Source organism: Antechinus flavipes, chromosome 2 (genome assembly GCF_016432865.1).
Source record: "Antechinus flavipes isolate AdamAnt ecotype Samford, QLD, Australia chromosome 2, AdamAnt_v2, whole genome shotgun sequence".
NCBI lineage: Eukaryota > Metazoa > Chordata > Mammalia > Dasyuromorphia > Dasyuridae > Antechinus > Antechinus flavipes.
Genome location: NC_067399.1, coordinates 196742675 through 196767064, shown reverse-complemented (window position 1 = coordinate 196767064; position 24390 = coordinate 196742675).

The window sequence follows — 24390 nt, the reverse complement described above, 5'->3', positions numbered from 1 at the left end:
GCTTAGTACTAATAATACCGTAACTACAATTTACTACTTCTCCTACTTATTACTAGCATGACTATAACTACTACTACTACCTACTCTAAATATTAATTACTACTTCTACTATAACTATAGTTGTGGTGGTTATTATTACCATAACTATTACTATTACTATTACTACCACCACCACCACTACCTATCCCTAACACTATGACACTATAATAATTCTGCTTTGCTCATAGAGCACAACACCTTTTCAGATGAGAGCGCACCATACTCTGTGTTCCTGTGACAATGTCTCCAAAATCACACAATCAATTCCAAGTTCTTAAGAGAGATCTTGATAATGTCTTTTATCACTTTTTCTGACCACTATGTCAGTGCTTGCCTATGTGAGTTCTCCATAAAGTATTTTTTGGCAAGTATATGTTTGACACTTGAACAATGTGACTAGGCCAGTGAAATTATGCTCTTTACAATAGAAGTTGAATGCTTGGCAGTGTAGTTCAAGAAAGTAACTCAGTGGCTGGTACCTCATGTTGCCAGATGATCTTCAGAATCTTCCTGAGACAATTGAAATAGAGGCAATTCAGTTTCCTGGCACATTACTGGTATACTGTCCAGATTGTGTCCAGGCACACAAAAATGAGATCCCCAAAACAACTCTGTAGATTTTTAGTTTGGTAGCCAATATAATATCTCTTCCCATTCCTTCAGAGACTCCCAAACACACATAGGTCTTGCAATGTGTGTGTCAACCTTAACAACATGCACATCCTTGGAAAGTATTCTGTCAAAGTGAATGCATTTATCCACAGCATTCCAAACTTCTCCATTTACTGTAACTGATGGTTCAATATATGGATGACATAAGGCTGACTGATGGAGTAGTTGTGAGTTTTTGATATTTAGAATCAGGTCAAAATGAGCACAAAAAGTTTTGTTGTATCTAAGTTTCAAAAGCTACATTGAATGCACAATCATCTGAAAACAAAAATTCATACACTAACCCTTCCTTTACTTTAGTCTTGACTTGTAGCTTTTCAAGTGAAAGATGTTACAATCACTGTGGCAGCTGACCTTGATGTCATGTTCATCCTCATTAAGGGCATTTGACCACATGGATGAAAAAAATCATGCTAAAAATCATGGAAGCAATACACAGACTTTTTTTTTTATTCCATTGGTGACTGAAAAAGTGAGTTAGCATTGTCAATTATTCAGAACCTAGACAAGATGCCAGCATGAAATTGAAACAATTATGATGAATCCTAGACAACAAAATTCTGACATAATTTTTCATAAGTCACCACAACTAACAATATAAAAGGCTTTAGTCAGATCACCAAATGTATAGATTTCTGCTCTTCTGGAATTTCTCCTGGAATTGTCAGGCAGCAAAACCCATATTAACAATTCCAGTCCATTGAGGGGATGGAGCCAAGATGGCAGAGAAGGCACACATAACTTTCTAAGCCTCTCTCATACATTCACTACTAATTATTAAATTCAGCCACAAAAATAGCACTTGACTGTTAAAATTCACGAAGATTGGAAGTGCAACAACTCACCAGCCAAAGATAATATGGAAAATCACCAGAAAAGGTTTTTCCTGAGCAGTGGGAACAGACCAGCGCAGGCAGAGATAGAACTAGAGGCTAGCATTTGGAGCAAACTGGGAGCAAGAGAGGTTTCCATGGTCAGAAGGTTTAAAGAGAGCTCCCTGCCATAGGCAGACTGATGTACTTTAGGTACAGAGTAGTGAACCAGCAGAGAAATTAGAGCCTAGGTTAGAGGGTACTCTGAAGGATGCAAGAGCCTAACAGGATCTGGCTGTGCCCACTCAGGACCGGAAGTGACTCAGTGCAGACCACAACACAGCTCTGCAGTGGCATTCTGCAGCTAGGGGTTTCCATGGGGGCAGTCACAAGTCTGAATGGCAGGGAGCACAGCCTCTAATCTGCACAGTAAGGGCTCAGCCTCAACTTGAGTATGCTCCCCAGACAGAGACACTTCCAGTTCCATGAGGGGTAGGACAACTGTTAATACCCAAAGCAGGCTTTTGCAAGGGGGAGGGGCAGTGATATTTTTACTTCTCATACTCTAGCCACAAGGCAGTCACTAATCCTAACAGGGCTCCTCCTACTGCACTTCCCAAGTCAGCCCATGATACCCAGGCCTAGTAATTTCCAGTGTAGAGCTTTTTCCAGAGCACCTCCTCAGCTCAGCTGCTCTTTGCAGCCCATTGAGAGGACAACTACCATCCATATACCTGTCCCTACACTGCAGAGGAAGCTGGTAACCTACTTGCCCTGAAAGTAGAACCTAAAGGCTTTAAAAAAGAGTAAAAAAAATCAAAAGGACAATGAATAGCTTCTATACAGAAAGAGAGTAGGTTTTCAACCCCGAGGAGACTAATAGCAGACAGTCGGCAGACAGTCCCCCCAAAGGGGGATGTAACCTGGTCCCCAACAGAAAGAGCTTTCCTAGAAGAAATTATAAAAAAATCTTAAAAGAGAGCTAGAAGAAAAATGGGAAAAGAAAAGAGAAGCTATGCAAGAGAGTAACAACTTCCCAAAATGTAAATTGGAAAAGGTAAAGAAGTCCCAGGAAGTTCAGGGAAACAGAATTTGTGAATTGGAAAAGGTGAAGAACTGCCAGGAAAGCAGGCTTTGTGAATTGGAAAAGATAAAGAATTCCCAAGAAAGTAGGATTTGTGAATTGGAAAAAGAAAATAATTCAGTAAAAAAATTTAAAAAATAGTGAAATGGAAAAAAATTCCATAGAGCAAAACAACTCATTTAAAAACTCAATTGGACATCTACAAAAAGAAGTTTAAAAAGCTAATGAAGAAAATAATTCATTAAATATCAGAACTGAACAAATAGAAATGAATGATTCATTGGGACATCAAGAATCAGTCAAGAAAACCAAAAAAAAAAAAAAAAAAAAAGAAAGAAAAAGAAAAATTAGAAAAAATGATAAATATCTACTTGGAAAAACAACAGACCTGGAAAATAGATCTAAGAGAGATAATCTGAAGATCATTGGACTTCCCAAAAATTATGACAAAAAAAAGAGTATAGATAACATTTTATAGGAAATCATCAAAGAGAACTGCCCAGATGTAATAGAATCAGAAAGTAAAATCGACATTGAAAGAATTCATCGAACACCTTCTGAAAAAAAACTCTGAAATAAAAACTCGAAGGAATATTGTGGCTAAATTTCAGAACTATCAAAGTAAGAAAAAAATATTACAAGCAGCCAGGAAAAAAACAATTCAAATACTGGGGTGCCACAATAAAGATCACTCAAGGTCTGGCTGCTTCCACATTAAAGAATCAAAGGGCCTAGAATTTGATATTCCAAAAGGCAAAAGAACTTGGAATGCAGCCAAGAATAAACTACCCAGCAAAGCTGAGAATTTGCTTCCATGGAAGAAGATGGGCATTTAATGAAACAGATGAATTCCATTTGTTTCTAAGCGGAAAAAAAAAAAAAACAGATCTAAACAAAAAAATTGATCTCCAAACATAGGGGTCAAGAGAAGCAGAAAAAGGTTAAAAAAAAATCTCTTGAGAATGATTTCTGTTGTGGATATACATAAAGAGTACATGCATAATTTGATTTTACTGATATAACATAAAAAGGGAAGTAAAAATGCAAAGGGGATAATGTGAGAAAAAGGGAAAAGATGATATAAAAAGGGGGAAGCTACATCCCATGAAGAGCAAAGGAAACCTATCATATCTCAGAGAATTTAGAGAGGGAGAGGAACATTGTGTGAATCTTACTCTCATCAGAGTTGGTTCAAAAAGAAAATAATTGACATATTTGTTTTAAAGAGAAAATCTCTCAACTCATTAAAGAGTGGGAGAGGAAAAGGGAAAAAGAAAAGAGTAATAAAGGAAGGGTACAAGAAAAGAGAAGGGTTTCAAAGGGGAGAATGAGGGATCCTAAAGAAAGAGAGCTGTGTGATGCAAGTGGTGCTCATAAATTTAATACTGGGAAAGAGGATAAGGGGGGCCAAGAAAAAAAAAGCATATTCTGAAATAATAAGATGGCAGGAAATACAGAATTAGTAATTTTAACCATAAATGTGAATGGGATGAACTTCTCATAAGGCAGAGGCAGATAGCAGACTGGATCAAAAGTCAGAACCCTACAATATGCTATTTAAAAACACATTTAAAGCAGGGAGATACATACAGAGAAAAGGTAAAAGGCTGGAGCAGAATCTATTGTGCTTCAGGTGAAATGAAAAAAGCAAGGAGTAGCTAGCCATCCTCATCTCAGATGAAACAAAAGCAAAAATTGATCTAATTAAAAGATATAAGGAAGGAAACTATATCTTGCTAAGGGTAGCATAGACAATGAAGCAATATCAATACTAAACAGATCTGCAACAAGTGGTATAGCATCTAATTTCCTAAAGAAGAAGTTAAGAGCAATGTAAGAAGATATAGGCAGCAAAACTATAATAGTGGGAAATCTCAATCTTGCACTCTCAGAATTAAATAAATCAAACCACAAAACAAATAAGAAAGAAATTAAGAGGTAAATAGAACATTAGAAAAATTAGGTATGAGGGATCTTTGGAGAAAACTGAATGGTGACAGAAAAGAGTATACTTTCTTCTCAGCAGCTCATGGACTTATACAAATATTGACCATATATTCGGACATAAAGACCTCAAAATTAAATGCAGGAAGGCAGAAATTATAAATGCTTTCTTTTCAGATCATGATGCAATAAAAACTGCATTCATCTAGTGCTGTTTTAATTCCAGTTATAATTTTTGAGGTACAGGGATTTATTGCTCACATAAAAGCTGACTGACATTTTCTAGGTTATATGGCAAGAGGAAGCTATTCCTTAGGAAACCAAGGATGACTTTATTGTCCATCTCAATAAAAGTAAGGGCAATCATTTGTCCAGTGACAATCACACGGGAAGGGGGGTATCTACCTTAATTGTTGTTGGCAAGATTTTTCCCAGAGTCCTCTTCAACAGGCTGGTCCTTTACCTGGAATATGATTATCTACTTGAGAGCCATTGTGACTTCTGAAAGGGCTGAAGAATTTTTTTTTTATTAGAGCTTTTTATTTACAAGATATATGCATGGGTAATTTTTTTAGCTTTGACAGTTACAAAACCTTTTGTTCCAACTTTTCCCTTCCTTCTCCTTACCCTCCTCCCCAAGGTGGCAGGTTGACCAATAAATGTCAAATACATTAAAGTATAAGTTAAATACAATATATGTATACATGTCTATTACAATTATTTTGCTATAAAAAAAGAATCAGACTTTGAAATAGTGTACAATTAATGTGTGAAGAAAATCAAAAATTCAGGCAGACAAAAATAGAGGGATTGGGAATTCTATGTAGTGGTTCATAGTCACCTTATAGAGTTGTTCCTCTGGATGTAACTGGTTCAATTCATTACTGCTCTATTGGAACTGATTTGGTTCACCTCATTGCCAAAGAGGACCATGTCCATCTGAATTGATCATCATATAGTATTGTTATGAAGTATATAATGATCTCCCAGTCCTGCTTGTTTCATTCAGCATCAGGTCATGTAAGTCTTTCCAGGTCTTTCTGAAATCATCCTGGTGGTTATTTCCTAGAGAATAATGATAATCCATAATATTCATATACCACAAGTTATTCAGCCATTCTCCAATTGATGGGCATCACTCAGTTTCCAGTTTCTGGCCACTACAAAGAGTGCTGCCACAAACATTCTTGCACATACAGTTCCCTTCCTCTTCTTTAAAATCTCTTTGGAATATAAGCCCAGTAGTAACACTGCTGGATCAAAGGGTATGCACAGTTTGATAACTTTTTGAGCACAGTTCCAAATTGCTCTTCAGAATGGCTGGATGTAGTCACAATTACATCAACAATGTATCACTGTCCCAGTTTTCCCACATCCCCTCCAACATTCCACATTATCTTTCCCTGTCATTCTAGCCAATCTGACAGGTGTGTAATGGTATCTCATAGTTTCCTTAATGTGCATTTATTTGATTAATAATGCCTCGGAGCATTTTCATATGGCTAGAAATAGTTTCAATTTCTTCATCTTAGAATTATCTGTTCATATCTTTTGACCATTTATCAATTGGAGAATGGCTTGATTTCTTATAAATTAGAGTCAATTCTCTATATATTTTGGAAATGAGACCTTTATCAGAACCTTTGACTGTAAAAATGCTTTCCCAGTTTATTGTTTCCCTTTTAATCTTGTCTGCATTAGTTTTGTTTATACAAAAACTTTTCAATTTGATATAATCAAAATTTTCTATTTTGTAGTCAATAGTGATCTCTAGTTCTTCTTTAGTCATAAATTCCTTCCTCTTCTACAGGTCTGAGAGGTAAACTATCCTATGCTCTTCCAATTTATTTATAATCTCATTCTTTATGCCTAGGTCATGAACCAATTTTGACCTTATCTTGTATGGTGTTAAGTGTGGGTCAATGCCTGATTTTTGCCATACTAATTTCAAATTTTCCCAGCAATTTTTGTCAAATAATGCATTCTTATCCCAAAAACTGGGGTTTGGGGGTTTGTCAAACACTAGATTATTAAAGTTACTGACTGCTGTGTCCTTTGAACCTAGCCTATTCCATTGATCAACTCATCTATTTCTTAGCCAATACCAGATGATTTTAGTAATTGCTGCTTTATAATATAATTTTAGATCTGGTACAGCTAGGCCACATTCATTTGATTTTTTTTCCCATTAATTCCCTTGAAATTCTTGACCTTTTGTTTTTCCATATGAACTTTGTTGTTATTTTTTCTAGGTCATCAAAATAGTTTTTTGATGAGTCTGATTGGTATAGCACTAAATAAATAGATTAGTTAGGTAGTATTGTCATCTTTATTATATTTGCTCACCCAATCCAAGAGCATTTAATATTTTTCCAGTTGGTTAGATCAGATTTAATTTGTGTGGAAAGTGTTTTGTAGTTTTGCTCATAAAGTTTCTGATTTTCCCTTGGCAGTTAGATTCCTAAATATTTTATACAATCAGTAGTTTCTTTAAATGGAATTTCTTTTTGTAACTCTAACTGTTGGGTTTTGTTAGTGATATATAAGAATGCTGATGACTTATGTGAGTTTATTTTATACCCTGCAACTTTGCTGAAGGTGTGGACTGTTTCTAATAACTTTTTAGTAGAATCTCTGGGATTCTCTAAGTATACCATCATATCATCACCAAAGAGTGATAATTTGGTTTCCTCATTGCCTATTCTTATTCCTTTAATCTCTTTCTCAACTCTTATTACCAAAGCTAGCATATCTAATACAATATTAAATAGTAATGGTGATAGTAGGCAACCTTGTTTCACTCCTGATCTTATTGGGGGTGATTTGAAAAATTGTAAGAGTTTCTAGTAAATAACAGATAATGTGAGATAGAGTAAAGTGAAGTTTCTCTTTTTTCATCATTTTTAAACATAAAACCTTCATGTGGGGATCATTTATAGAAGGCACTCTTGATCTTCAGTCAGTACGTGGACGCCATTTAAAAATAATTTTTTTTCATTCAATAAACCCAATGGAATAGATCTAATCCCAGCATTTGTAATTATTTTGTAAAATAATTTTTTGCTTATTCCAAAAATATTACTGCATATATGTAAACATTTAGGTTCGTATACTAAACCATGTATTCTGTAAGTATATTTTTCAATTACAAAAGTATATTCTAAGATCAATATACCATTATGGTTAGTATTTCTCTTTTTTTGAAGTTCCATCACCCATGGTATGGATATATTTTGGCTTTGTTGGAGTTATTATTTAGTATTGCTATTGTTATTATTACTATCCCAAGTATATTCAAGATGGAGCCAGTAAAAATCCAAGGGATCAAAACTTTATTGAGTTACTCTACTTCATTTTTATAACATTATGTCAAACAAGGTATGATATCCTGGTAGACAGACTGGCAGGCACTGCAGGCAATAACCTTGGCAATAAAGAAGTTGGAATTGTCATCAATCAATCATTCTCCAATTAATCTTACCAATCACCAAGGATAATAACATCAGTTAAAATTAGAGCAGAATCACAACAAGAAAAAGTCCCCAACTTGACCAAAATGAACATTTACCAGTGGAAAGTTAACAATGTTTGCTAAGGCAATTTAGGTATCTAGGTATATAAACACCATGTGAATAATAAACTATGTGTATTTCTAGACACATCTGTAAATCTGGCTAAAATAATGCTTGATACTTTTAATAGCTTCATAGTTATATAGAATAAAGTGTCTTCCCTTCCCAAAGCTGTAAGTTGTAGAAATGTTAATAAACTTTTTCTTTTATTTCTATTAAACACTGAAAAACAACCAAAGAAGGAAGAGGCATGAATTCATATATATCTTAAGTTAAGAGGTTTTTTCCTTTTGATAGCTTGCTGAGCTATGGTGTTATTAAACTTTAAGAATAATGAGACTATAGAGATGGAAGGCTTATGGTAGAAAGACATGTTTGACACCTCAATACTGTATCACTGCCTTTCCCAGCCCAACATATAGATCTTTTCCCCACCTACAACCCCCCTCCCATCTCTCTTTCTCATGCACATACTCTCACACTCACATACACAAAATAGTACACACTGATCAATGTGAAAATCTCAAATCTAGCCTCACTCTCAGTCATACACTTAGAAAAAAAAAAAACAAATATCAAAGGGTTATGAGTTATCCTCCTCTTTTGTACACCCTTCCATAAGAGAAGGTCACTTTGAGGGACACAAAGAAGCTTACATCAACATATCTATATGCTTAAGTAGGTAATATTTAGTTGGGAATAAAAGACTTATGCTAAAGAAAAACAGAATAGCTACAAGAGATTTCTCAGTGCAGTTCAAAATTTTGACTAATTGAACTAGATACAGCTTACTAGAATTTCAGAAGGAGGAGTTAAGTATGACCTGATTTGGGTTGGGAAGCATACATGGAAGAAATAGTCTTGAGATAGACTTTAAAGTTTAGAAATAATGTAAATAGGAAGAAAGGAAGAAATATTTTTGATAGATATAAGCAAAAGCATTAAGATACGGAAACCAAAAAAGCATGTTTAAGAATTAATTCTTTGCTAAATATTATTTTTGTCCAAAGTGTAATCTCAAAATGGAATGAATAAAATGCTTGCAAAATTTGAGTGTGCTGTATTCCCTCCTCCTTTGGTTCCTCCCCCTCTTTCTCACCATCATCACTTATTGGGTATGTTATAATTTGGCTTTTTATTTACATGTCATTCACTAATGAGAAGTTATGGGGACAAATCATAAAATAAAAAAATAAAAAAAAACCTTCCTTTCCTGCTTAATTTTAGTATTAAATGAAGAGGATTAAATGTTTGTGCCTTAGAATCTTCAAGGTAGGATGATTATTTGGTGGGTTACCTAGGCGCCCAATTGTACAACTTTTATTCCAACAATATAAAAAGAGAACCAGAATCACAAATTATTAATTCAAAGGGAAAAATTAATAACTTCCTTTAGCCAGTTTATGTCTGCACAAAATAACAGACAAAGAGTATAATGTCTGGATGAGGAATCCTATCAATGAAATTAGCAAAAGAACAGATAAATAAATGGAAAATTCTTGGTTTCATAACAAAAAGGGAAACTCAAATCAACTCCTTAATCAAAGTTGTCACTATTTTTAAATTTATTTTTCACCAATTCCATGTCAACACAATTTTTATCATGAATTTCTTTTATTTTGTTTTTAAATTTCATTTATTTATTTAATATACATTGCTTTATGAATCATGCAGGAAGAGAAAAATTAGAACAAGAGGGAAGAATCATGGGAGAGAAAAAAAAAACAGAAAAAATAAGCAAATATAGCATGTAATAATTTGAATTCAATCTCCATAGATCTTTTCTGGATGCAGCTAATGTTTTATATCCCAAGTTTGTTGGGGTTGCCTTGGGTCACTGAACCCCTGAGAACCAATTCTTTTATACTTGATCATCACACATTCTTGCTGTTTCTGTGTGCAGTGCATTATGATTCTGCTTGTTTTGCTCATGTAAATCTTTCCAAGTCTTTCTAAAATCAGCTTGTTCATCATTTTTTATAAAACAATAATATTCCATTACCTTCATATACTACAACTTGTTCAGCCTTATCTCAATTGATGGGCATCTACTCATTTTCCAATTCATTGCTACCACAAAACAACTGCTACAAACATTTTTGCACATATAGGTCATTTTCCCTCCTTTATGATTTCCTTGGAATACAGACCCAGTAGTGGCACTGCTGTGTCAAATGGAATGCACAGTTTTAAGCCCTTTAGCATAGTTCCAAATTGTTTCCTAGAATGGATGGATGATTTCATAACTCCACAAAAAATACATTAGTGTCCCAGTTTTCACACATCCCCTGAAAAATTTATCATTTTTTCCTGTCATCTTAACTTGTCTGAGAGATGTGAGGTACCATTCATTTCTATATAATTTTAAGTACCAAATTTTTCTCCCTCAATCTTTCCCCTATCCACTTCCTAAAATGGTAGGTGATTTGATATAGGGCTGCCATGTAAAACATATTACCATATTAGTTACAGCTGTAAAAGAAGAAAGTGATAAAAAGGAAAACAAAAAGATAAGAAAAATATGCTTCTATTTGTATTCAGGGTCCATCAGATCTATATAGAGAGATAGATAGATACATAGATGGATAGAGATAGAGATAGAGATAGAGATGTGGACAGCAATTTCCTTTATAAGTCTGTTATATTTGTTTTATAGAGAAGAACTGACTCACTTATATTTGATCATCAATGTTGCTGATACTGTGAAAATGTTTTTCTGATTTTGCTCATGTCACTTCACATCAGTTTGAACAAGTCTTTCAGGTTCTGAAATTTTCATACTCATCATTCCTTATTGCATAATAATATTCCAGTGCATTTAGATACCACAGTTTGTTCAGACATTTCCCATTTTTTTGGCATCACTTAACTTTTTAATATGTATTCTCTATGAAAAGATTGCTATAACCATTTTTGTTGCATTGGTTTCATTTGTGCAAAGGCTTTTTATATTATATAATCAAAATTATATATTTTACATTTCATATTGTTCTCTCTCATATTTAGTCATGAACCTCTAACTCATTTTACTTCTCACTTTAAGAATTTGGATGCTATACTATTTGGTGCATTTTTGTTTATTATTGACATTACTTCATTATCTATGGTAACTTTTAGCAAGATGCAGTTTCTTTCCTTATCTACTTTAATTATGTCTGTTTTTATTTCTCTTTATCTAAAATAAGGATTATTACACATGCTTTTTTTCCCCCCCTGAGGCAATTGGGGTTAAGTGCCTTGCCCAGGATCACAAAGCTAGGAAGTGTTAAGTGTCTGAGGCCAAATTTGAACATTTGACCTCAGGTCCTCATGAATTCAGAGCTGGTGCTCTATTCACTGCACCATTTATCTGCCCCACCCATGCTTTTTTTTTTAACTTAAGTTGAAGCATAAGAGATTCTGCTCAAACTCCCTACCTTTATTCTATGTATATATGCCTCAAGTATTTTTCTAGTAAATAATGTTTACTAGAACTCAAAATAAAATACTTTTTTAATCCATCTGCCATCATTTTTATTTTAAATGATATTTCATTTCATTCACACTCACAGCTATTATTACTAGGTATTTCATTCCATCCTATCTTTCCTCTCCCACCATTTTCCTACTTGACAGTGTTGTGCTTCTGTCTACTACTTTCTTCAATCTACCCTCTCTTCTTCCAGGAAACAATCCCCAATGCCACCACCAACCTTACTTAATCTCTTCTCTTTCAAATTTCTTGTCTGGTAAGATAGATTTTTAAATTAAACTGATTTTGTATATTGTTCATCTTTGAATAAATATTGATGGGCAATGCCATTGTCAACCTTCCCATCTTCACCTCCACTGAAATAGCTCTTTCCCATCTCTACATATGAAATAATTTACCCTTTCTGCCTCTCATCTCTTTCTGTAACCAGTGTACTTTTTTAAATCGTTCCTTAATTATGTGTATGTACTTGCCTCAAATTCAACTTTTAACTATACATTCTCTCTTTATATATTCCTTCTACGAATACTATTAGTGGTATAATTTTCTTATTAAAGCTTTTTATTATCAAAACATATGCATGGATAATTTTTTTGACATGGAGTCTCACAAAACATTGTGTTCCAAAATTTTTCTATTCTCCCCACCCCTTTGCCTAGATGGCAAATGGTCTCATATATGTTAAACATGTTAAAATATATGTTACATTCAATATATGCATACATATTTATACAGTTATCTTACTACAAAAGAAAAATCAGATCAATAAAGGAAAAGTGAGAAAGAAAACAAAATGCAAGCAAACAAGAACAGAAAGAGTGAAAATGTTATGTTGTGGTCCACACTCAGTTCCCACAGTCTTCTCTCTTCGTGTAGATGGCTCTCTTCATCACAAGATCATTGGAACTGGCCTGAATCATCTCATTGTTGAAAAGAGAGGCACATTCATCAGAATTGATCATTATATAATCTGTTGTTGCCATGTAGAATGATCTTCTGGTTCTACTCATTTCATTTAGCATCAGTTCATGTAAATCTCTTCAGGCCTCTCTGAAATCATCCTGCTGATTGTTTCTTATAGAAGAACAACATTCCATGACATTCATATGGCATTACTTAGTCACCCATTCTCCAACTGATGGGCATCCACTCACTTTCCAGTTTCTTATCACTACAAAAAGGGCTGCCACAAATATTTTTATACTCATGGGTCCCTTTTTCTTCTTTAAGATCTCTCTCAGATATAAGCCCAATAGAAACACTGCTGGATGAAAGGATATACACAGTTTGATAGCCCTTTGGGCATAGGTCCAAATTGCTCTCCAGAATAGTTGGATTAGTTTGCAACTCCACCAACAATGTATTAGTGTCCCACTTTTCCCACAATCCCTCCAACACTTGTCATTATCTTTTCCTATCATCTTAGACAATCTGAGACATGTGTAGTGGTACCTCAGAATTGTCTTAATTTGCATTTCTCTGATCACTAGTAAATTTGAGCAGCTTTTCATATAATTAGAAATGGTTTCAATTTCTTCATCTGAAAATTGTCTGTTCATATCCCTTTGACTATTTATCATTGGGAAAATGGTTTGAATTCTAACAAATTTGAGTCATTTCTTTCTATATTTTAGAAATGAGGCCTTTATCAGAATCCTTGAATGTAAAAATGTTTTCCCAGTTTATCTCTTCCCTTCTAATCTTTTATGCATTAGTTTTGTTGGTAGAAAAACATTTTAACAATATAATCAAAATTATCTATTTGTGTTCAATAATGAGTTCCAGTTCTTCTTTGGTCACAAATTCGTTCCTTCTCCATCTATCTCAGAAGTAAACTATACTTTGTTCTCCTAATTTACTTATAATTTCACTCGTTATGTCTAAATCATGAACCTATTTCAATATTATCTTGGCATATGATGTTAGGAATGGGTGAGTGCCTAGTTTCTACCATACTAGTTTCCAATTTTCCCAGCAGTTTTTGTTAAATAAGGAGTTCTTATCCCAAAAGCTGTGGTCTTTGTGTTTGTCAAACACTAGATTACTATAGTCATTGACTATTTTATCCTGTGTAATTCCATTGATCACTTTATTTCTTAGCTAGTACCAAATGGCTTTTACTACCATTGCTTTATAATATAGTTTTAGGTCTGGCACAGCTGGGCCACCTTAATTTGCATTTTTTTAATTAATTCCCTTGAAATTCTTGTTCTTTTGTTCTCCCAGATGAATTTTATAAGTATTTTTTCTAGATTTGTAAAATAATTTCTTGGGAGTTTGATATACATGGCATTGAATAAGTATATTGATTTAGGTAGTATTGTCATTTTTTATTATATTAGGTCAGCCTACCCCAGAGAACTTGATTTTCTTCCAGTTGTTTATATGTAACTTTATTTGTGTAGTAAGTGTTTCATAATTTTGTTCATATAATTCCTGATTTTGTCTTGGCAGTTAAACTTCCAAACATTTTATATGATCTACAATTATTTTAAATTGAATTTTTCTTTGTATCTCTTGCTTCTGGACCTTGTTAGTAATATATATAAATGCTGAATATTTATTTTGATTTATTTTGTATCCTCCAACTTTGTTAATGTTATGATTTGTTTCTAGTAGTTTTTTACTTGACTCTCTAGGATTCTCTAAGCATAACATCATATAATCTGCAAAGAGTTATAATTTAATATCAAATTGAAAAGCTTTTGTATAAACAAAACTAATGCAGACAAGATTAGAAGGGAAACAATAAACTGGGAAAACATTTTTACAATCAAAGGTTCTGATAAAGGCCTCATTTCCAAAATATATAGAGAATTGACTCTAATTTATAAGAAATCAAGCCATTCTCCAATTGATAAATGGTCAAAGGATATGAACAGACAATTCTCAGATGAAGAAATTGAAACTATTTATAGACATATGAAAATATGCTCCATTTCATTATTAATCAGAGAAATAAAAATTAAGACAACTTTGAGATACCACTACACACCTGTCATATTGGATAGGATGACAAGAAAAGATAATGCAGAATGTTGGAGGGGATATGGGAAAACTGGGACACTGATACATTGTTGGTGGAATTGTGAATACATCCAACCATTCTGGAGAGCAATTTGAAGCTATGCTCAAAAAATTATCCAACTGTGCATACCCTTTGATCCAGCAATGTTACTACTGGGCTTATATTCCATAGAGATCTTAAAGGGAAAGGGATTTGTATGTGCAAAAATGTTTGTGGTAGCCCTCTTTGTAGTGGCCAAAAACTGGAAACTGGATGGATACCCATCAATTGGAGAATGGCTGAATAAATTTTGGTATATGAATGTTATGAAATATAATTATTTTGTAAGAAATGACCAGCAAGATGATTTCAGAAAGGTCTGGAGATACTACATGAATTGATGCTGAGTGAAATGAGCAGGACCAAGAGATCATTATATACTTCAACAACAATACTACATGATGATCAATTCTGATGGACATGGCTCCCTTCAACAATAAGATGAACCAAATCAATTCCATTTGTTCAATAATGAATAGAACCAGCTATACCTAACGAAAGAACCCTGGGAAATGAGTATGAACCACTACATAGCATTTCCAATCCCTCTGTTTTTGTCTGCTTACATTTTTTATTTCCTTCACAGGTTAATTTTACATTATTTCAAAGTCCAATTCTTCTTGGGCAGCAAAATAACTGTATGGATATGTATACATATATTGTATTCCACATGTGCTCTAACATATTTTACATGTATTGGTCTATTTGCCATCTGCAGGGGGGAGGGAGAAGGGGAAGGAAGGGAAAATTGGGAGAAAAGGTTTTGCAATTATCAATGCTGAAAAATTTACCCATGCATATATCTTGTAAATAAAAAGCTATAATATTAATAAAAAATAAGATAATAAAGAAGAGTGATAATTTCCTCATGATCTCCTCTTAATTTCTTTACTCTCTTTTTCTTCTCTTATTGTCAAAGCTAACACTTCTTTATTTTTATTTTAATAGCTTTTTATTTCCAAGTTATATGAATGTATAATTTTACAGCATTGACAATTGCCAAACCTTTTGTTCCAATTTTTCCCCTCCTTCCTCCAATCCCCTCTCCTAGTTGACAGGATGATCAATACATGTTAAATATATTAGAGTATAAATTAAATACCAAATAGGTATACATGTCCAAACCATTATTTTACTGTACAAAAAGAATCGGACTCCAAAATATTGTACAGTTAAAGCTAACATTTCTAATCCAATATTGAATGGTAATGGTAATAATGGACAACCTTGTTTCAATGCTGATCTTAATGGGAATGGTTCTAATTTGTCCTCATTACAGATGATGCTTTCTGATGCTTTTAAATACATACTACTGATGGTAGAGGGACACAAATAGTGGGGGAACTCTAGGTGAGGTATAAGACCCTTTTTCCCAGAGGGATCCTTCTGACAATGTCTGGTTTGGCTTCCCATTTCTCCTAACGGCCCTTGGCCTTCCTGAGAAGTCAGAAGGCAGTGACAACCTGTGTTGTAGTTGAAGCAGAATGATACCAACTGACAAAGAGTCATTAACATACAATAGCAAGTTATGTGGTCCCACATGTGCAGTATATAGTTAGTGAATGGAGTGTTGCTTTGATTATATAAAGGTATTAGAGTATATAAGGCTGAGAGAATTAGGAATAAATGGACTCTATGGTTGACCATCCACATGAGTCCCACCTCATCACTTCTTTTGTAAGACCAAGGAATCGGACTGGTACCAAGATTCTCCAGAGAGTTAGTCCAGACACAGCAACTAATCATTTATTCCTTTGCTCTCTTTTGTTTTTAATAAGAATAGGTATTGGATTTTATCAAATGTTTTTTCTACATCTATTGAGATAATTATATTACTTATGTTAGTTTAGTTATTGATATAGTCAATTATGCTAAAATAGGTTTCCTAATATTGAACTATTTCTGGTATTACTCCTACTTAGTAATGGTATACTATCCTGGGAATGACTTTCTGTAATCTCTTTGCCAATATTTTATTTAAGATTTTTGCATCAATATTCATTAACGAAATTGAGCTATAATTTTCTTTCTCTGTTTTCACCCTACCTGCATAGATATCAGCACCATATCTGGTCATAAAAGAAATGTCATGGGACTCCTTCTTTCCCTATTTTTTTCAAATAGTTTGCATAGAATTGGAATTAACTGTTCTTTCTTGATTAAAGGTTTTTATTTATAAAGCATATGCATGGATAATTTTTCCAACAATGATCCTTGCATAAACTTTTATTCTATATTTCCCCTCCTTCCCCCTACTCCCTCTCCTAAATGGCAGGTACTCCAATTCATGTTAAATATATTGAAATATATGTTAGATTCAATATATGTATACATTTTTATACAGCCATCTTGTTGCACAAGATAAAAAAAAAACAGATCAAGAAGGAAGGAAAAGAAAAACTGAGAAAGAAAACAAAATGCAAGCAAAGAGAGAGTGAGAATGCTATGTTGTGTTCCACACTCAATTCCCATGGTTCTCTCTCTGGGTGTACATGGCATTCTTCCTCATTGCAAAAATGGAACTGGTTTGAATCATCTCAATGTCAGAGAGAGGCACATCCATCAGAAATGATATAGCCTCGTTGTTTACCCTGTATAACGATCTCCTGGTTCTGCTTATTTCACTTAGCATCAGTTCCTTAGGTCTCTCCAAGCCTCTCTGAAATCATCCTGCTGATCATTTCTTATAGAACAAGAGTAATTCATAACATTCATAAGCCACAATTTATTCAGCTATTCTCCAATTGACGGGCATCCACTCACTTTTCAGTTTCTTGCCACTAGAAGGGCTGCAGCAAACATTTTTGCACATGTGGGTTCCTTTCCCTCCTTGACCATATATTAGGACATAAAGACCTCAAAACCAGATGCAGAAAGACAGAAATAATAAATGCATTTTTTCAGTTCATGATGTAATAAAAATTACATTCAATAAAGGGCCAGGGAAAAATAGACCAAAAAAAAATTGGAAACTAAATAATCTCATCTTAAAAAAAATGAATGGGTAAAACAACAAATCATAGGTACAATCAATAAATTCATCCAAGAGAATGACAATAATAAGACAATATATCAAAATTTATGGGATGCAGCCAAAGTGGTAATAAGGGGAAATTTTATATCTCTAGATGCTCACTTGCATAAAATAGAGAAAAAGATCAATGAATTGGGCATGCAACTAAAAAAGCTAGCAAAAGAATAAATTACAAACCCCCAAACAATACCAAACTTAAAATTCTAAAAATAAAAAGAGAAATCAATAAAATCAAAACTCAAAAAAACTATTGAATTATTAAAAAACTAAGAGTTGGTTTTATTAAAAAAAAACAAATAGATAAACCTTTAGTTAATTTGATTAGAAAAATAAAAGAGAAAAATCAAATTCTTAGTCTCAAAAATGAATAGGGAGAACTATCCACCAATGAAGAGGAAACCAGAACAATTATCAGGAGTTACTTTAGATCTGATTAAAGGTCTCATTTCTAAAATATATAGAGAATTGACTCAAATTTATAATAGTATTTTCAGATGAAGAAATTGAAACCATTTGTAGACACATGAAAAGGTGCTCCAAATCATTATTGATAAGAGAAATGCAAATAAAGACAACTCTGAGATACCACTATACACCTGTCAGAATGGCTAAGATGGCAGGAAAAGATAATGACAAATGTTTGAGGGAATGTGGGAAAACTGGGACACTGATATTTAATTGCCTCTACTAAATTTAATGCAGCTTAATTAGGGACCATGTATATATTTTCTTTGAAAGTTTTATGTTTTGTTTTGGTCAAGCATGTCTAACCGTAAAAGTAAATGGACTTTTAAGAAGTAGATTTTTTTCCCATGATGCACTTTGTTAATAAATAAATGTATTGTCAAGAAAATAAAAACAAGTAATGGGTAGGTTCTTAGTATAGGGATCAAATGCAGAAGAAAATAAAACTAGATATGTTTGATACAATCTGACATTTTAACAGTCATAAGTATTGGATGCCGTTTTATAATCAGTTCATTCAGGATTGGACTATTCCTTTTTAGGATCAAAAAACTAGCCTGCCAACTGTACTGAATCCTCCCCCACCCCCTCCACCCGTTGGTCCACAGCTTCCTGGAGGATCATTGTGATCAAATCCATTGGGTCTAAAGGAACAGGAAGCAGAAGCAGCCTGTAGTGCACATGTTCGAGCATTCAGCTCTTGTTCCTGCAAGTATAGTTTGTTATCTTTTGTTATAGCATTCATGAGTTCCTTTTGCAGAGGTGGGTCTCCATTCACCCAGAGTCCATTAGTTGCATTATTAGCGCTGAAACCACTAATACTATTCTGTTTTTTTGTACAATAGAACATAAGCAGTATCCTTTGGAAACCTACTGGTAATTTTCTGGACTGATTGAAATGAGGTAAACGTCACTCTGCTGTCAGAGTCCCAGAGTTGTTGGTGCAACTGTGAATGGATCCCACCATTCTGGAAAGCAATTTGGAACTATGCTCAAAAAGTTATCAAATTGTACATACTCTTTGATCCGGCAGTGTTTCTACTGGGATTATATACCAAAGAGATCCTAAAGGAAGCAAAGGAATTAATTGTTCTTTAAATTATTGGTGGAATTCACATGTAAATCTATCTGACCCTGGAGATTTTTCTTAAGGAATTGATTAATAGTTTGTTATATTTCTTTTTCTAAAATTGGATTATTTAGGTAATTTACTTCCTTTTCTGTTAATCTGGGCTATCTATATTTTTTGTAAATATTCCTCTATTTCACTTAATAATCAAATCTATTGATATATAGTTGGGTGAAATAACTCCTTGTTATTGCTCTAATTTCCTCTTCATTAGTGGAATATTCTTCCTTTTCATTTTTAATAATAACAATTTAAGCTTTTCATTCCTTTTTCTAATGAAATTAACTAAAGGTTTATCTATTTTGTTGGTTTTTCATAAAAATAACTCAGTTTTTTATTAATTCAATAGTTCTCTTATTCTTAATTTTATTAATCTCCATTCTTATTTTCAGAATTTCAAATTTGGTATTTAATTGGGGGGGTTAATTTTTTGATTTTCTAGCTTTTTTTAGTTACATGCCCAATTCATTGATCTTCTCGTTCTCTGTTTTATGCAAGTAAGCATCTAGAGATAAAATTTTCCCTAAAAACTGCTTTGGCTGAATCCCACAATTTTCGGTATGTTGTCTCTTTATCATTCTCTTGGATGAAATTATTGATTGTGCTACGATTTGTTGTTCTACCCTCTCATTCTTTAGGATTATATTATTTAATATCCAATTAATTTTTGGTCTCTTTTTCCCTGGCCTTTTATTGCATGTAATTTTTATTGCATCAAGCTTTGGAAAAAATACATGTACTATTTCTGCCTTTCTGCATTTGATTTTGAGATTTTTATCCAATAATATATGATCAATGTTTTATAGGTTCCATGTACTGCTGAGAAAAAATATGCTTTTACTTTCAACTTTCTCCAAAAGTCTATCATACCTAACTTTTCTAGGATTCTATTTTCTTCCTTAACTTCTTTCTTATTTATTTTGTGATTTGATTTATCTAATTCTGAGAGAGCAAGGTTGAGATACCTCACTAGTATAGTTTTGCTGTCTGTCTAATTCTTCTTGCAGCTTTCAACTTCTCTCAGAATTTGGATATTATACCACTTAATGCATATATTTTTAGTATTGATATTATTTCACTATCTATAGTACCTTTAAGTAGGATGTAGTTTCTTTCCTTATCTCTTTTAATTAGATCAATTTTTGCTTTTGCTTGATCTGAGATCAGGATTGCTATCCCTGTTTTTTGTTTGTTTTTGTTTTTGTTTTTGTTTGTTGTTGTTGTTGTTATTGTTGTTGTTTTTAACTTTAGGTGAATAAGAGATTCTTGTCCAGTCTTTTGATTCTGGCTTTTTATCCAGTCTGCTATCTGCTTCCATTTTACAGGAGAATTAATCTCATTCACATCCAAAGCTAAATAATTAACTCTGTATTTCCTGCCAAATTATTTTGCCCCAGTTATACTTTTCTTTTCCTTTTTCCCCTTTTCCTCCTTCTCAGTATTTTGTTATTGACTAGTCCCTCCCTCAAACAGTCCACCCCTTTTGCAGTCCCTCCATCTTTTTTTTTATATCTTTCCCCTTCTACTTATGTTGTCCCTTCTATTAACCTCTTTCCCTTTCCCTGTTTCCTTCTCACATCCCCATAGTGTGACACAAGCTTCTCTATAAAGCTAAATGGTCAGATATTCTCTCTTTGAGCCAAATCTGATGGAAGTAAGATTCATACAATGCTCCTTCCCCCCTCTCTCCCTCAATTCCAATAGGTCTTTTTGCTTCCTCATGAGATATAATTTACCACATTTTAACTTCATTTTCCTCTTCTTCCAGTAGAATCACCTTTCTTCTCTAGTTTGTTTTTTACATCATCACAATAAAATCAAATTATACCTGTACCCTCTAAATATACCCATAACAAAGATACAGATCTCAAGAGTTAAATATTTCATCTTCCCATATAGGATGATATTCTTTTTAAATTTTAAAATAAAGATTTTTTTTTCTTTCCTTTTTATTTTTTATGCTACTCTTGAGTTCTGTTTTTGAAGATCAAATTTTTGATTCAGTTCTGGCCTTTTCATCAGAAATAAATGAATTTTATCCATTTTATTCAATATCCATCTTTTTCCCTGAAAGATGATGCTCAATTTTGCAGGATAGTTGATTCTTGGCTGCAATCCAAGTTCCTTTGCCTTTCAGAATATTAGATGTCATGTGCTTCTATACTTTAAAGTGGAATCTGCTAGATCCTGGATAATCCTGATTGTAGCTCCTTGATATTTGAATTGTTTCCTTTTGACTGCTTGCAATATTTTCTCCATAATTTGATAATTCTGAAATTTATGTATGATGTTTCTTGGCATCAAGAGATGATTCGTTAATTCTTTCAATTGCTATTTTACCCTTTGATTCTAGTAGATCTAAGTAGTTTTCCTTGATGATGTCTAAGCTTTTTTTTTAAACTGTGGTTTTCAGGAAGTCAAATAATTTGACTTAAAAGACAAAACACTTTTAAATGAAGTATTTTGTTCATTGCATTTTTTCCCATTTCACATATTTTGCTTTTCAATGAATTGTTTTTCCCCATATCTATTTTGTAAGGAGTTATATGCTATTTTCAGGTCATCAAATCTATTTCAAGGAGTTTTCTGCAGATAATTTCTCTTCTAGATCTGCTTTCCAGGTCAGTTGTTTTTCCAATGAGGTATTTTACATTTTCTTCTACTTTTTTTCATTATTTTTTTGAGTTTTTAAAAATGATTCTTGAAGTCTTTTTGAGTCATTGACTTCCAATTCTTTAATTTTAATTTTTAGTGAATTATTTTTTTTCAGTTAGCTTTTGTAGCTTTTGCATTTGGCCTATTGAACTTTTAAATGAAGTGTTTTGTTCATTGCATTTTTTCCCATTTAACATATTTTGCTTTTCAATGAATTGTTTTTCCCCATATCTATTTTGTAAGGAGTTGTATTCTATTTTCAGGTCATCAAATCTATTTTAAGGAGTTTTTTGCAGATAATTTCTGTTTTTCTATTTTATGCTCTCTTGCAAAGATCTTATTTCCTTTGCCCATTTTTCTTCTCTCTTTTAAAATCTTTTTTGAATTCTTCTATGAGAACTTTGTGAAATTGGGACCAACTTATTTCACCATTTGGGGCTTCATTTGGTGTTGGAGTTCAAATGTGGGGTTCTTGTTCTTCTATAAAATATTATAAAAGTTCTCTCTGGGTGCCTTCCCTGGAATCAGGATTTTGTTGGTCCCTGTTCGGGCGCCAAAATGTTGTGAGCTTCTTCTTCTCAAAACACCGCCAGGTGATAAAAGTTCAGATCTTTTATTATCTCCAATATAGCCCGGTTAGCTTAGAGGCCTATCTCTCTCTGCTTGGTTCCAAGAGCTCTTGCTGCTTTGTCCTTTGCTTCTGCCTCTGCTTTCTTCAGCCTCCAGCCAGCTCCACTCTTCATGTCATTCCGGTGAAATCTCGACTTGTAGCTTCTTCACTCTGAAGAACTTCCTCGACTGGCCCATTGAAGCTCTATTTATGCTCAAGAGAGGGATTGTGGGTTTTCTCTCATAGTGCTCTCTGGCCCAAAGAGCTTCAAGGGAGGTGTGAACTCATTGAACTCCAATGAGTAAAGGTGTGAACACAAGCCTTGTATTAATTAGTTCTACTTAGTACCTTGTTTCAGGTTCTGCCCAAAACATCTTCTTGTAAGATTAGATCAACTCTAATTAGTTAGCAGTTAGTAAGGATTCCAACAATTTGGAGCTGATTTGCCTTCAGAATCCTCATGGTTTGAGGTCCATTCTTCTCTTTCTCCATAAAAGTTATCAATGGTGAGAGGGTTTTATTTTTATTTTTTTGCTCATTTTTTAAAGGTTGGTGTTCTCTTAAGGCAAAGGGGCAACAGCTGCTTTAGTTTGCTCTGGGGCCAATGCTGCTGACTGACTTCTGGTGCTGAGTATGTGTGGTGGCCAGGTACCATATTTTTCTGGTGTTAAGGGGCTCACAACTTGCTTTAGGTGCCTCACAGAAAATTTACAGAAGCACTGGATTGTAACCAGAACAGTGTGGCCTAAAAGCCTCACAGTAGATTCCCTGGTGCACAGACACTGTGATGCCCTGGCTCCCTACCCCAGCTCCTTGCCCTGAGCTCCCTTTGCTGCAGTCTGAGCTCAGCATCTTCTCCCCACTGCCTGATTGAAACAGACCTTTTCTGAAGTTCTTCCAAAGTATCTTTTGGAAATTTCTTGTATTCCAAATATTTTTGGATTCTGTCACTCCAATACCAGTTCAGAGGCTTACTCTGCTGTTAATCTGAGGGACAATAGGAGGAGCTCAGATAGCGACATATCTACTCTCCACCATCTTTTCTCTGCCCCTTAGTGTATAATTTTTAAGAATTACAAGTATCATCTTTCCATGTAGTTATGTAAATAGTTCAGTTCCAATGAGTCTCTTTTTACCTTTTTAGGCTTCCCTTTAGTATAAATATTTCAGATTAAATTTTGTGTTCAATTTTGGCCTTTTCCTTAACAAGCTTGATAATTCCATTTCATTGAATGACCATTTTTTCCTTGAAGTATTATGTTTAATTTTGCCAGGTAGCTGGTTCTTCTTTGTAGCCCTAGCTCCTTTGCTTTCTGGAATATTATGTTGCATGGTCTTTTATCATTATTATTGTAGCTGCTAAATTCTCTGTAATCCAGATTATGATTCCCTGATATTTAAATTGTTTCTTTCTGGCCATTTGCAGTGTGTGTGTGTGTGTGTGTGTGTGTGTGTGTGTGTATCCATATATGTATATGTGTGTGTGTGTGTGTGTGTGTGTGATTGTGTGTGTGTTAGTGCAAACTGGATCTGATAATTTTATAATTTGACTTCAATGTTCCCTGGAATTTTTATTTTAAGATTACTTTCCTGAGGTGATCAGTGGATTCTTTCAATTCCTATTTTCCCGCTCTGGTTCTAGAAAATGGTCTTCCTTGATAATTTCTTGAAAGATGCTATCCAAATACTACTTTCAATTTTCCATTTCAAGTAAGACAATTCTTCTGAGTTTATTGCTCCTGAATCTATTTTCCATGTCAGTTTTTTTTTTTTCCCTCTCCTAATGAGGATTACATTTTTTTTCTATTTTTTCATTCTTTTGAATTTGTTTGGTG